The 13554-nt window shown below is 45.0% G+C and overlaps 1 long non-coding RNA gene across 1 annotated transcript; it reads right to left on the reverse strand.

Annotated features, from left to right (window-relative positions):
- Window positions 1–373: 373 nt before the first annotated feature.
- LOC118992077 (uncharacterized) lies at window positions 374–4552 on the reverse strand. Its single transcript, XR_005067540.1, has 3 exons — window positions 4538–4552; window positions 3702–3703; window positions 374–487 (listed from the first exon to the last, which is right to left on the reverse strand). It is a non-coding gene; the product is annotated as an uncharacterized LOC118992077 (long non-coding RNA).
- Between the last annotated feature and the right edge of the window lie 9002 nt (window positions 4553–13554).

The following is a 13554-nucleotide window of genomic DNA, read 5'->3' on the forward strand; positions in this document are numbered from 1 at the left end:
ACCCCATGCCCCAAGTCCTGAAATCCCCACCTACTCTCTACTTCTATCAGTTTTGCCTTTTTAGACTCCGTATATTGTGTGGGCAACAAAATCCATTTCTTTTTTTCTGTAAAATAAAAGGTACGTTTTTCATTCTTACCAATAACTTCCTTGATTTGGATATTTTGAGTATGTTGGCTGCCTCCAATGTATTGGCTTCTAGTGGGTAGAGGCCGGGGTGGGGTGGGGACTGCTAAACACCTTCCAATGCATGAGACAGCCCCGCGGCACAGACTCTGGCCAAAATGTCAGTAGTACCAAGAAGCTTTGCAAACCACTTTTGTTCAATCAGTCACAGCCCCTTCTCCACACACTGCATGCATCTTTTTTTTTGCGTTTCAGTTGCATTTTTGCCTTTCTTGACCTAATAAAGCATAATATGCCAAAAAAGGTAGCCTATTTCCCTCCATCTTCAATATCAAATGGTTGCACAAAAATTCACCAGTTTCTATAAGTTTTTTTTTTAAAGATTTTATTGATTTATTTATCTTTAGAAGGGAAAGAGAGAGGGAGAGAAACATCAATGTATGGTTGCCTTTCGTGCGTCCCCTTCTGGGAGTTGGCCTGCAGGGAACTGGCCTGCAACCCAGGCATGTGCCCTGACTGGGAATCGAACCTCGATCCTCTGGTTCGCAGGCCCGCGCTCAATTCACCGAGCTACACCAGCCAGGGCTATAAGTTTTTTTTTTTTTAATGCACACTGATATGACAGTTGTCACAATGCAATCTAACAAAATTGCTTCCAATGCAGCTAAAGATAACTAAGCACTATGGAGTCATCATACAGAAAATCTAAATGAACTTTTTGGCCAATCCAATATAAATGAGAAAAGACAGTATTACAGAAAAAGTTATTGTAATTTTTATCCATTCAAGAACTCTTAAGGTAATTTATATAGTACTTGCTCATTTGAAAGACAATGCAATTGAAGTTTAGTAAAAAATTACAATGCACTGGTACTTGACAAAATAGTGATTCTTTTCACTTACTTTGGTGGTTTTTTTATGCTATGCACTCTAAAATCTTTTCTAAATTAAAATTCTTCAGGATCTGCCCTGTCTTTTTGTAGGTAACAGTATGCATTAAGGTCCAGTTTTTTATGTTATGATGTTGCCGATGGATGTGTCTATGCTTCATAAATCTGATATCAGGTTTCAAATACCTTTGCAATGGTTCATGATCTCAAGTGTGGCAACATAACTTATTGTGTTATGTCAACAGTTTTAAAAAAAGTTAAAAGACTAGGATGCCAGCCCTGGCTGGTGTAGTTCAGTGGATTGAGCATGGGCCTGTGAAGCAAGGGGTCGCCAGTTCGATTCCCAGTCAGGGCACAATGCCTGGGTTGCAGGCCAGGTCCCCGGTGGGACCCATGAGAGGCAACCACACATTGATGCTTCTCTCCTACCCTTTCTCCTTCCCTTTCCCTCTCTCTAAAAATAAATAAATAAATACAATATTTTTAAAAAGAATAGGATGCCAGATAACTGGGTCAAAATCTTGGCTCCACCACCTAATTGCTGGGCTGACTTTGAGCTTTGCAATGAGTATATTTATGCCTCAGTTTCTCATATGTAAAAATGGAGAGAGTGGTGTTTTTCATGAGGGTGTTGTTATATGAATAAATCTTTACGAATTCATACCTGCTTTATAAGCTAAAACTTTCCATTAGAGGCAACAAATTCCATTGTTTCATACGTAATGAACAGCCCAGAACAACTATCCAAACACCTTGACTGCAGTGGTAGGTCCCCATGACCTCTACCCAATGCCTGCGCTATTCCTCAAGTTCATGTCTCCACCCACCAGGGGACTATACATGGCCCCTGGCAACTGGGCAAGAATCACACTGTTTTGCAGACTTCAGATCCTATCCAGGTCCCGAATGGAATTGCCTAAATAAGGGCCTCCCGGTTGGGTCCCCAAAGTGCCCCCCGCTATTGGGGTAGCACTAGGGTGCACTCACAAATCTGGATCAATGGAGCACGATCAGTGTCAGCAAGTAATTTTGTAGGCTCCAGTAGTATTCCAGTGCTTGCCAGAAAAACACGTATTTTTTATTTCCTCTTGGTTTGGCATTTATTTTATTTTATTTTTTACCCAGTGAATTTTAAAGGGATGGAAGAACTGTTGCTAAGTTTCCCACAATGCATGTCCTACTTTTAAGGCCGCACTAACAGGAAGAGATGAGGATCACGAGCCCTAGGAACAATGACAGAGCAGCACCTGTGTGTGCACCTAACAGCAAAGCCCCCCACGGAGACAGGCCCGTTAAACACAGTTCGGAGAACCCAAGACAATGCGGGGTGATCTGCACGCGGAAAACCAACTTTCACCCAAACAAAGCGAGGGGGGAGGGGCTTTTACATTTGTTACTCGCCCCCGTAAAACATCCTTTGTGGGGTTGGGAAGTGGTACAGAAAGGGAAATGCAAGGAAAACCATGAAAACGGGTTCATTTAGGTTGGCGGTAACGCGTGGTACGACCACGCTGATATCGTGAGTTGATTTTCTTACCCGCTGGATTTTGCCTCTGGCCCCAAATCCCTACAAAGCCCCCATTGCCAGCCTCTATTCGGGGCTGAGTCCCTGAGGCCCAGTTCTTTGTCTTTGTTGTTGTTGTTCCACTTACTTATACACTCATTGGCTGCTTCATGTACGTGCCCTGACTGGGGATCGAACCCCAAACCTTGGCATACAGGGATGACGCTCTAACCAACCGTGTTACCCAACCAGGGCTCTGAGGTCCAGTTCTGAGTGGGTACACTGTAGCTGCCAATGGGATATTTTTTTCATCACCATGCCTACACTCTAAATATATGATGTATTTACCTACATATATGTATATAGAAATATATACATATATGTTTCTATATACATATATGTATATAGAAATATACACATATATAGAAATACGTAGTATACAATAGAAATAGTGCATATGCATAAATATATATACAAATATATAATACATAATACAAACATGCTAAATAATATAATATACAAACATACTAAATATATAATACAAACATACTAAATAGTATAATATATAAAGATACTAAATATACAATATAAACATACTAAATAGTATAATATATAAACATACTAAATATACAGCTATAGAGAGAAATGATTCCAGTGAATAAACTATTTCAGCGAATCCTCCTCTATTTAAAAAAATGTTTTTTACTCTATCAGGTGTATAGATTCTGAAAAGAGGCCACTTTATTCCAAGGAAGCATTTTGAAAAGCTAGGAAGTACAAGAATTGTTAAAAGAAAAGGGCGGGGAGGGTTCTGGGAACCAGACACTCTGCTTCCCTGGAACCGCGTGACGTGGGAGCCAGATGACACGGAAGGTCGCCGCCGCGGAGGAAATCTACGGCGTCCCGACCTCGGAGGCTCCTGGGCCAGGGGCTCCCTTGGAGCCTGCAGAAGGAGCCAGCCCAGCCGGCACCTGGAACTTCCGGCCTCCACACTGCCGGAGAATGTATTTCTGATGTTTTAAGCCACCAGAGTTGTGGTACTTTGCTACTGTAGCCCTAGGAAGTGAAAACGCCACGTAATCTCAACTCAGATATCGCATTCTTTTCTTATTCTCTAATTTAAAGATGAAAAACTCTGAAAAACACAAACAGGCACGTCCCCTCAATTTCTTTTTATTTACTGCTAATAAATAAAGTGCAACGAACCACGTGTTGCCATGTAGAGAAACGTGTTTGATTTGACATAGTAGTTGCTTTTATGAACTATCTCCAGAGTCGTGTGTGTGTTGGGACAAGCCACGCCTTCATGTCCTCAGTCTAGATGTCGCTCGGCAATCTGGAAATCGTCAGGGAATCAGCGAAAACACAGGTCTCTCCATTTGGAAAGGGAATTCACAGAGCCACGGGATTTAGGACACAACACCCCATACTAGGAATCTGTCTGAAAGCCGGGAAGCGGTTCAGCTGAGAAGCTTTCTACGCTGCGTGGTGGCACAGATGACTGGGCTTGGGGGACTTTGGAACCCTTCTCTCTGAATCGAAGTCTGTGCTCCCCGATTTTCGCCGTGAGACCTTGGACAAGTCAAGTCACTTCTCCACGGCTCGAATCCTGTTTCCGTCAGTGTGGGAATGGGGTCGGTCTCCCGGGCTAGGGTGAGGGTTAAATGAGAGTGGACTCAGATGAAGTCCCTGAGAAGAGAGTCCGCCCTGGATTAAGCTCGGAATAAGTGTTTTCTATTACTAAGGCGACTCTGTAATTGACCTCGGGTGTCTGGAGAACTAGGAAAGCCAATGGGGCTGTATTATACTGAGCCTGGATAGCAGAGCAATGTGAAAGCTATCAGAGAGAGAGGGGGTGGAGGAGGCGGAAGAGGGCCAAGGGGGCATCAGTGGTGATGGAGGGAGACTTGACTCAGGGTGGTGAACACAGTACAATGCACAGGTGATGGCTTATAGAACTGTGCACCTGAAACCTTTATAATTTTATTAACCAGTGTCACCCCAATAAATTCAATACATTTTTTAAAAAGTGTCTGGGGCCAACTGAAGCATATGATAAGCCAAGTTTTAATAGTTTTATGAACTATTCGTCTCAGAGGCCTTGATCTAAGTTTGGGTAAGGTTTTCGTTAACTCCCTCAGAAAGTCCTTATTGATTTCCATGTCCGCCATCTTTTCTCTGTAATTCTAAAATCCAAATCTCTCAGAATCCTGGAAGTTTTTGACAGCTTTTATTCATTTGTTTTATTTTCAGAAACCTGTGGAACTGAGAAGTTAAGTGGGGCACCTTTCGGTCTTTATTTATGCCACTTACTAAGAACATAAGATGCTGTGTGGCTGGAAATATGGAAGCATTTAATACAGGGGACAGCCCTAAACTTACCTGGGCGCACCATGTTCCCCTCATAAAGTCAGAAATATTCTGAATTTAAAACACACCTACTTGAAAGGGTTGTTTAAAGGAAGTGTGGACCTGTACTTGTGTTTGTTTAAATCCGACAAACACTTCTCAAAAGTCTATTCTCTAAACTGACCAGCTGACCAAGCACTTCAGTGTCCCATTGAAGTAAGTTAGAAATAGCCTGTGTAAAAACTTTCTTTTGAATTCCTGGAGGGTGCAGGCCCATCCACTTTGGCCTGTGACCCAAAGCTCAGCGTCTGTGGATTGGAAACACACAGAGCGTCAGGTCGGAGAACCCATCAGTGAGGGCTGCAAGACATCAACTTGAGCTTGGAAAGATTAGGATTATATTTTTTTTTTTAAAAAAAAGGAGGAAGGTATCCTTGATCTCAGTGGCCTACCAGCATTTTCTCTTCAGGGCATAGCAAGGAGTGAGACTGAAGCAAAGGTGATAATATGAGCTACAAAATTCCACTGGAAAGAGGCATTTCTGGCGCCCGAAAAGCAGAATAACATTATTTTAACTCTTCCAGAAGATAATTATTCCCAGTTATTGAGAGAAGAAAATAATGTTTGGGTAGATATTCTGCATAAGGTACTTCTTGTGAGAAAAGCACATTTTGAAGGGCAGAACGTGGTGATGCTGATTCGATTCTCTGGGATTGTGGAGAGAGGCAACTCGCATACAGAGGCTTCAGACCCTGTGGGCAGGTTTGTTTCTTGGAAGATATAGAACACTGAATATATAGATGCATATGTATATATGTGCATATGTGTGTGTCTATGTATACATATACATATGTGTCTATGTAAATGTATATGTATTTGTATATGTGTAGCTTTGCTCCTCCAGGATAGAAAGACTACAAAGTAACCAACTGTCTACTACAGTGGCCAGAGTGAGCCTCTCTTGGGGCCAGCATGGACGAGAATGAGGCGGAGGAAGAGAAGGAGGAGGAGATGGCAGAGGAGGAACGTAAAAGATGGGGAAGTGCATGTGTACCCTGTATTCAGTGTGTCCTGTTTGCTTTGCGCCGCCGGACTCCGGGCCCGGACAAACGATCTGGTCTCCGAGTGAATTTTCTCGTTACCGCCGATGATGCCTGCATGGGCTGTGATGACGGATTGTTGGTATTAGTGGCCCTGAGTGTGATTAATAAGCCCACTCTGCCTCTGACGGGGTGGGGACGGCACCTCCGCGGTAACGGAGGCGGAATTTAGCAGGAGGCGATCCTGCTAAAATCTGTTAGGAACGCTCCTTGCGGGGGAAGAATGGCCCAAAGGATGGACTCGGAGCAGACGCGTGGGCTCACCAGCTGGAGCTGCAGAGGTCAAAGCAAGGGCCCATTAAACAGAAGGGCCTCTAGCTTCGAAGTGGAGCTTCTTAACGATGAAGAAACCTGGACTCCTGCCCTCTTTCCAGAGGCATTTACTGAGCACCCTCATGGATGTGCAAGTGTGTATGAGTATGTGAACTGTTACTTGTATGAATAAAAAAATCAAAATGGCATTGCATTTGCTATTGAGTCTACTTTTTGAAAATTTGTTAGCTGTCGAGTTTGAAAGAAAAAAACAAGAGAGAGAGAGCGAGCGAGAGCGAGAGCAAGGGTCAGTCAGTCTCTGGTCTATAAACAGATGTGTGTAACATTTAAATACTACAGCCAGGGTTTTGTATGACCCAGAATGAAAATAGATTCTCTTGCGACAGTATATCTCTCATCACCATTTAAAAAAAAAACAATAAAACTGTACAACGCAAAGGAGGGAACATTTGAAAAGTTGGGTGAGGTGGCGTCGTAGATTAAGAGTTAGTATCTGAGAGTTATGTTTCTGGTTAAGCAGCCATCAGGAGACTTAAGGAGGGTGAAGGACCCCTTTGTCCACCTCTGGCAGCTTCAGAAACTGGAATGTGTGCTTCTAAAATCAAAGACAACTGCTCCCATTGATATTTGCTACATAGCTGGCGGGCAGAGGGCTTATAGCGTGCTATTTCTGATCAATTACCTTGTATAATCAATGCGGACTTTTCAATACTGTATTGAGGAATGTCAATATTCTCTCAACATCACAGCCTCTCAAGGGTGGTGGAGCCTTGGAGAACAAAATCTTTAGTGATAACATTATCATTTATAATGAGGTTCTCCCCCGGGTATTTGGCGTTTACTGAATGAAGTGAACAGTTCATAAACACGCATAAATAAGTGCAGAAAACGAAAATAAAACAAAACCCACCACACTTCCTTGAATCAAAGGAATAGTACGCAAAGGCAGAAAACACAGTGGAGAAAAACGACACAAGAGGATGAGGGATCACGGCGTGGAGGATATAGTTACGCTTGCAAAAGCATCCCAAATACATTTTTATGGATTACAGTACAGTCACCACTATTCAGAAAGTTTTATATGGTGCAACAAGTGATAGACCTTCTTATTTTACTACACGTTGATTCTAATTTTTAGCAAGATGTATTTCTTTGTATTGAATCATGTGATTCTACCAATTATGCGGGATTTTATGTAGCATAGAGCCGCTGCGGTGTGTTGGGTTAAGCCTGGGGTTTGCTGCTGGGACCATGAGAACCACCCTGCGTGCTATGCAATGCTCTGGTTGCAAAATGTGATTCCCGCTGCTTTGTAAAGGCCGCAGCGACCCCAGCGCAAAAGCAGGCGGGGTCTGCCTGCCTGTGGCTTTCTCTGTCAATGCCAGCGACTGCACCGCGGACTGGACCTTCTAAGTCTGGCCGGCCTGGGCAGAGTCAGAATTAAGATGCAAAAGTCTTTGCTGTTTAGTGCCATTTACTTTTGTTGTTTTTAATCATAACAGTTAAAGGTTGGTGGGGGGCTGGGGGAGGGTTTGGTCTTTTTTTTTTAGAAAGAGCATATTGAGGTCACAGTAACTCATTGCAAATTTCCCATGAGGCTTTGTGGGACACCACTAAATTGATTTTCTTCTTTCCCATTGGTTTTTCTCTTTGCAGACACAGGTCTGCATAGGCTTTGAAGTGGTGATACTCCTCTTCTCGAAGTCTCACTGGAAAGGAGTGTTTATGCTTAACAACGCAGTGCCTCTCCCTGGCTGGTGTGGCTCAGCGGGTTGAGTGCTGTCCCACAAAACCAAAGGGTCACAGGTTCAATTCCCAGTCAGGGCACATGCCTGGATTGCAGGATCAGTCTCCAGTTGAAGGGCTCTGAGAGGCGGCCAATCAGTGTTTCTCTCCTACTTTTTCTCCTTCCCTTTCTCTTATTCTATAAATAAATAAAATCTTTTGAAACCAAAACAAACAAACAAACAAACAAACTCCAAAACGTACTGCCTTATTCATAGGCCTGGGGACTATATTTGTGGCATTTCCCCGAGGGTGTACTTCCCCCCCTGAAAGATCACTTTTAATTCTTCTCAGAAGACCAGATCATCTCTCACTTTGAACCAACTGTGTTTATTGCTCATTCTTGATAGTACCCAGTATTAGGAATTTTCAGCAAAAGAAAAAAAAATACCTGTCATTAACACTGACTAAGAAAAACATCTGTCAAAATGTACATGAATCATTCATGAAGGACTGACTAGGAAGAGACTTGAGGCAAAAGAAATTGAATTAAAGAAGAAGGGGGGGTCCTTAGTGGTCCATCCTTATTCAGACAAAGATATATAGGAAAAGAGGGAAAAAACCGGGTCATCCGTGAGCTGCAGACAGTGAAATTGAACAAGAGGAGAGTGTCACTACCGAGCTTTCTTAGGCAGAGCCACTACCCCCAGCAGCCGTCCTTAATGTCCCCGTCAGATCNTCATGAAGGACTGACTAGGAAGAGACTTGAGGCAAAAGAAATTGAATTAAAGAAGAAGGGGGGGTCCTTAGTGGTCCATCCTTATTCAGACAAAGATATATAGGAAAAGAGGGAAAAACCGGGTCATCCGTGAGCTGCAGACAGTGAAATTGAACAAGAGGAGAGTGTTACTACCGAGCTTTCTTAGGCAGAGCCACTACCCCCAGCAGCCGTCCTTAATGTCCCCGTCAGATCAGAAGTCCCACAGAGCATCACAGAGTATGACTGGTGTGCCGAGTTACCGGCAAATCACCAATCTGGCCAAGCGGACTCAAATGTGAATACATGATGTGCAGGCTGTCGAAGCTGGTAAAAAAAATAATCTAAAATTATAGACTAACGGATATTTTCCTTGTTGCTCACTGCTTTCCAAATGCCGATCTTGGCTCCAGCCTGTGTGGACATGTGATAATTGCACGCTGTCCACTTTCCAGTGTAAGCACTCACAGGGTCGCGTTTGTCGTCGGGGGAGGCAGCGTGTGGGAGGTGGGAAACACAATGTAGCTGAAGTGGAGTGGATGGGGACCTTTGACCGGTGTCCCGTGGCTAAGTTATCGTGCTCTCTCCACTCCTCTCTCTCTCCTACTCCCTATCTCTAGGGATCGAGACCAATTCACAGAGTGGTCCTGGCTTTGAGAAATAAAAATCAATGGCTGATTCTCTTGGTTGGAGCACGAAGCGTGGGGATGGCAGTCCGCACCGCAGGGGATGGAGAGAAAAATGACATGAGCGGATGCGCTATCAAGGCGTGGAGGGTATAATTACGCTCGCAGAAAAGTACGTTCAATAAGCAGATTGCTGGGGAGTGGGCGAGACTAGCTTTTCATAAATAGGAAATTGGAATCGGGCTGAAAAATTAGGACACGAGGCCTCTTTCTGGGGGTGAGGGAGGCATGAGAATAGGGGTGCTTTCCATCTCTGTTGCTACCTGCGGTGTGTCAGGCACCTAATTACACTGGGGAGAGGGACCCGCAGCCAAAGTTCTGCAGTGGTTTGTAGGCTTCTGTGGGGCTCATTTGCATTGTTTTATTTCTGGTTGTGGAAGTCAAAATGCTTTTCTGGGAACTGAGGAAGGAGGGAAGGAAGGAAGAAAGGAAGGAAGGAAGGAAGGAAGGAAGGAAGGAAGGAAGGAAGGAAGGGAGGGAGGAAGGGAGGGAGGAAGACAGGAGGAAGGGAGGGAAGGAAAGAAGGACAAGAAGAAGAAAGATACAGAGAGAGCCCAGACCAGCTGTTCACACGCGTGGGGGAACGCGCATCTGGACGAGGCTCAGCTCGGGGAGCCGGCCACTCCCTCTTAGTCATTACAGAAAGCCACCTGCCAAGATGAGAAATGACCACAGGAGAGGTTGGATATTAGGATTAATTGTCTCGAACCAGCGCACTGGGGCAGGAATGCAAGGCATGTCGAGGCGAGGATAATGACTCCAACGAGCAGGCCAATCAGTTCGCTGTTCTGTTGTGTGTGTGTATTTTCCCCTAAAGCAGAGGAGAAATTTAAGTAGTGGCCCTCACATTTTCACCACGATGTAACACATTGCAGAAACACTAAGACAAGATGACGACTTTCTAGTGGGTTCAAGATTTGCATTCAAGGAAGGCTCATCCTTCAGCAGTTGGAAGTCTGTGATTTTACCGTAGGCTACCCTTCCCTTTCTCTTTCCACCCTTGATCCTGAAGAAACTGGTTTTCTTTTCTGATATTGATATTGATGGAGACCTAGTCATTGACAAGGGTAAGCTCCTTACCCTACTGTAACCATAACTTCAGGTGGGCACTGCTCGTTGGGGTGATGCTCAACCAATGAGGGTCTGGACTGAAACACAAGAGGAAGGAGCTACTGAATTGGGGTGGCAGCACGTGGCAAGATGGGTCTCTGACCTTCCTGGTCGGACTGGAGGTCAAGGCAGGAAGGAAGTTGCAGGCTCAATCACTGCACCAAACTCAGAGCAGCCGTGGAAGGCAGAAGTTGACACTGCTCATGTAAGAAGTATTTGTCAATGGCGGCTATGACGTTCAAGGGAACTATGCCTATGTCTCATTGGAAAAGGCAGTTTAGGAGCAGAGTAACTTGGAGACAACAGATGCTGTTTGGCGGGTGACCCTGTCGTGGTCAACACAGAGACTGCCAGAACGCACATTGTGCCCTGAGTGCACATTCGGGTCTCCCAAAGTCTTCGTGTCCCAAGGCAGTGGCGGGAGGTGGGATGTTGGAAAAAGTGATTCTCATTCGTGTTCTCTAACTCTCGTCCTGGGTCTTAATGAAAAGCACTGCTTCTTTCTACACAGGCCACACGGGCTAGGGCTGTGCCCAGCAGAGAGCAGAGACCCCATCTAACTGAGAAGAGAGCAGGCATCCCTGTCAAAGCCAAGACAGGCTCCAGTCGGAGCTGCCCTGGGAGCTGACCCCATCAATCAGCGGTTCCCTAGGAAATGCGGAAGGTCCTCATCCACAGTAAACCCGCTGCCTGAAACGCCTCCCAGCCTCTCTATTTTATTTAGCAACAAGGTTCACATCTCTTCTTGCTCTTGCGTCTTTCAGCTGGGGTGCGACAATATTTAGCTCAAGAGTTGCCCAGCGGACTATGGCTGGAAACCCCTATAAAGAACCATGATTTCACAGAAAAATTTGATTTGTGTTTATTTTGAATGTGAATGCTTGGGGTAGAGCGACATCTCCTAGTTATCAAAGCCTTCACATGTGCCTGGAGCTATTGAGACAATGGTGGGTGTGGAGACAGAATCCTGGCCTTGGGGGCTTCTTGGTGTTGCCGAAGAGACCATGTCCACCATGTTCCTGAAAACAATTCTGGGGTTGGCCAAGAAGAGAGGTTCTGAGGACCGAGCGGGGAGAGGAAGTTCTCCAGGCATTGGCCATCAGGAAAGGGACGATATGTCCCTTTTGACGTGCACAAGTAGCATGATGTGGCTTCACCCAGGAATGGCAGGGAGAAGCAACAGCAAGAGATGAAGGCTGTAGGCAGGGGCCGGATTGTGTAGATGGATTCGGTGATGGAGAACAGAGACGTTAGTGACAAATAGACCTCGGGGGGGGGGGGGGACTAGACAACGAGGAGGTGATGATGTCCCTCGGCCACTTCCTCACTGGCCATGGCAGAAGCTCTGTCTCTTAAAAATGAAAACACAGTCATCAACTTAAGTTGTGTTATACACATGGCGTCAAAACAGATTCTTAGGGAGTAGCTCCTTGGATACCAAATAATCCACTTCACTCCACGATCACTCTGACCACGGACTCTCTGGTGCCCCGCCCACAGAGTTGGCCAGCCTCTGCCTGAACTTCACACCACCCATTACATCAGCAGCTGGATCGGGACCCAGTTATTCCTTCTGTTGAGTCAAGTTGGCCGTAGATTTTCCCTACCCCAGTCTCAGTCCTGCTCGTTGGACCTTGTGCATAGTTCTCTATTTTCTCAGACATTATGGGCCTGCAAGGATTTTATAAATCTGTCTATCCTTTTGATGTTTTCTCTCCCCCGTGCCATTGCTCCCAGGACACCATTTAGACTCACTCTACTCTTCTGGCCCATTTGCTCATCTGTCAAAGTCCCTTTTCTTAGAGAGTGGGCCCTAGATATGAAAAAATACATATCTAGGTGTGATCTGATGAAAGGGCAGAGCGTAACCGAGTCTCTTTTCCCCCATGTTCCAGAGATCTCTATTTCTCTAAGAACTCAACAGCTATAAATTACTGAGCAGACACCCCCGGGCAGGCGCAGAATCGGGTGTTTCCATGCATGAGTATCTCTTCTTTACACTGGGTACCAGAGATGCCACAGAGCTGACCTGTGCTCAGCCACATAGCAAGAGATGGAACAAACATTTCAATCCAAGCCAGCCTCCCTTTGCATCTAGCGCCTCTTGTTCTGCTGTGAGGTCTCTCATTCGCTTGCCAAGCTACATCGGTGAGTCCCTGTGAGGCGAAGGGGGCCGCTGCGAACACTGCACTGTTTGACCACACATTCAGCAGAGTCACTGACACCTCTCCATCTGGTTCATCTGCTAACTACACCTTGGATCTGTGACTCACCCTGACACGTAAGTCACGGCCAGGGGAAAATCTACTCATGGTTTTTCAGGATGTGGTAATGCCAAGAAAGGTGCTGGGCTTGAGAAGAAAAGAAAAGTTTTAACCTAGAAAATCATTTTGGTGCTCGTGAGAGGGAGCAGAAGCATCACTCATGTTTTAGGCAAATGATCCGGGTATTTTTAGGGGCCTGTTTGCCTAAGGCACTTTGAAGAATTACCTTTGACCTGTGACCTCTCCAAATCTTTAGGGTAATGAGCTGTGATATGATGTCACCCACTCAACCAGTGAGCATTTTTCTTAGCTAGTTGGCCTATTAAGACCAACTAGCAATTTTGTTCTTTTTATCTCCTATTTACAATTGCAGAAAACACTATGGTCCATAGCCCCAATATTGTACACATCTCTTGTTGTAGCCTATATTTTGAAATTATCTGTGGAAAAAATACTTATATCCACAGACTCATTTTGATGTAAGAATACTAACACAATCAATTAGAATAGGAGAAAATTGAGCTATTAGATAACATGACCTTGTAGTATGTCTGAGATTCCAATATTCTCACCAGCTCAATGCCAAGGATACAAAACTTAATGGCAAATGAATTTTACAAAATTCAAGAAACTAGCATGTGATTCCCGTAGTCGCTCCAACCTCCCCTTCCTTGGTGAGAAGCAACACCAAGGAAACGCAGTGGGCCCAGTCCTTATGGGGACACTTGAGAGTCAGAACCTCTGCTAAGTTGGGTGGGACTCATTTACCT

This window comes from Sturnira hondurensis, unplaced genomic scaffold (genome assembly GCF_014824575.4).
Source record: "Sturnira hondurensis isolate 20B ecotype Veracruz unplaced genomic scaffold, ASM1482457v3 Scaffold0007865, whole genome shotgun sequence".
Lineage (NCBI taxonomy): Eukaryota > Metazoa > Chordata > Mammalia > Chiroptera > Phyllostomidae > Sturnira > Sturnira hondurensis.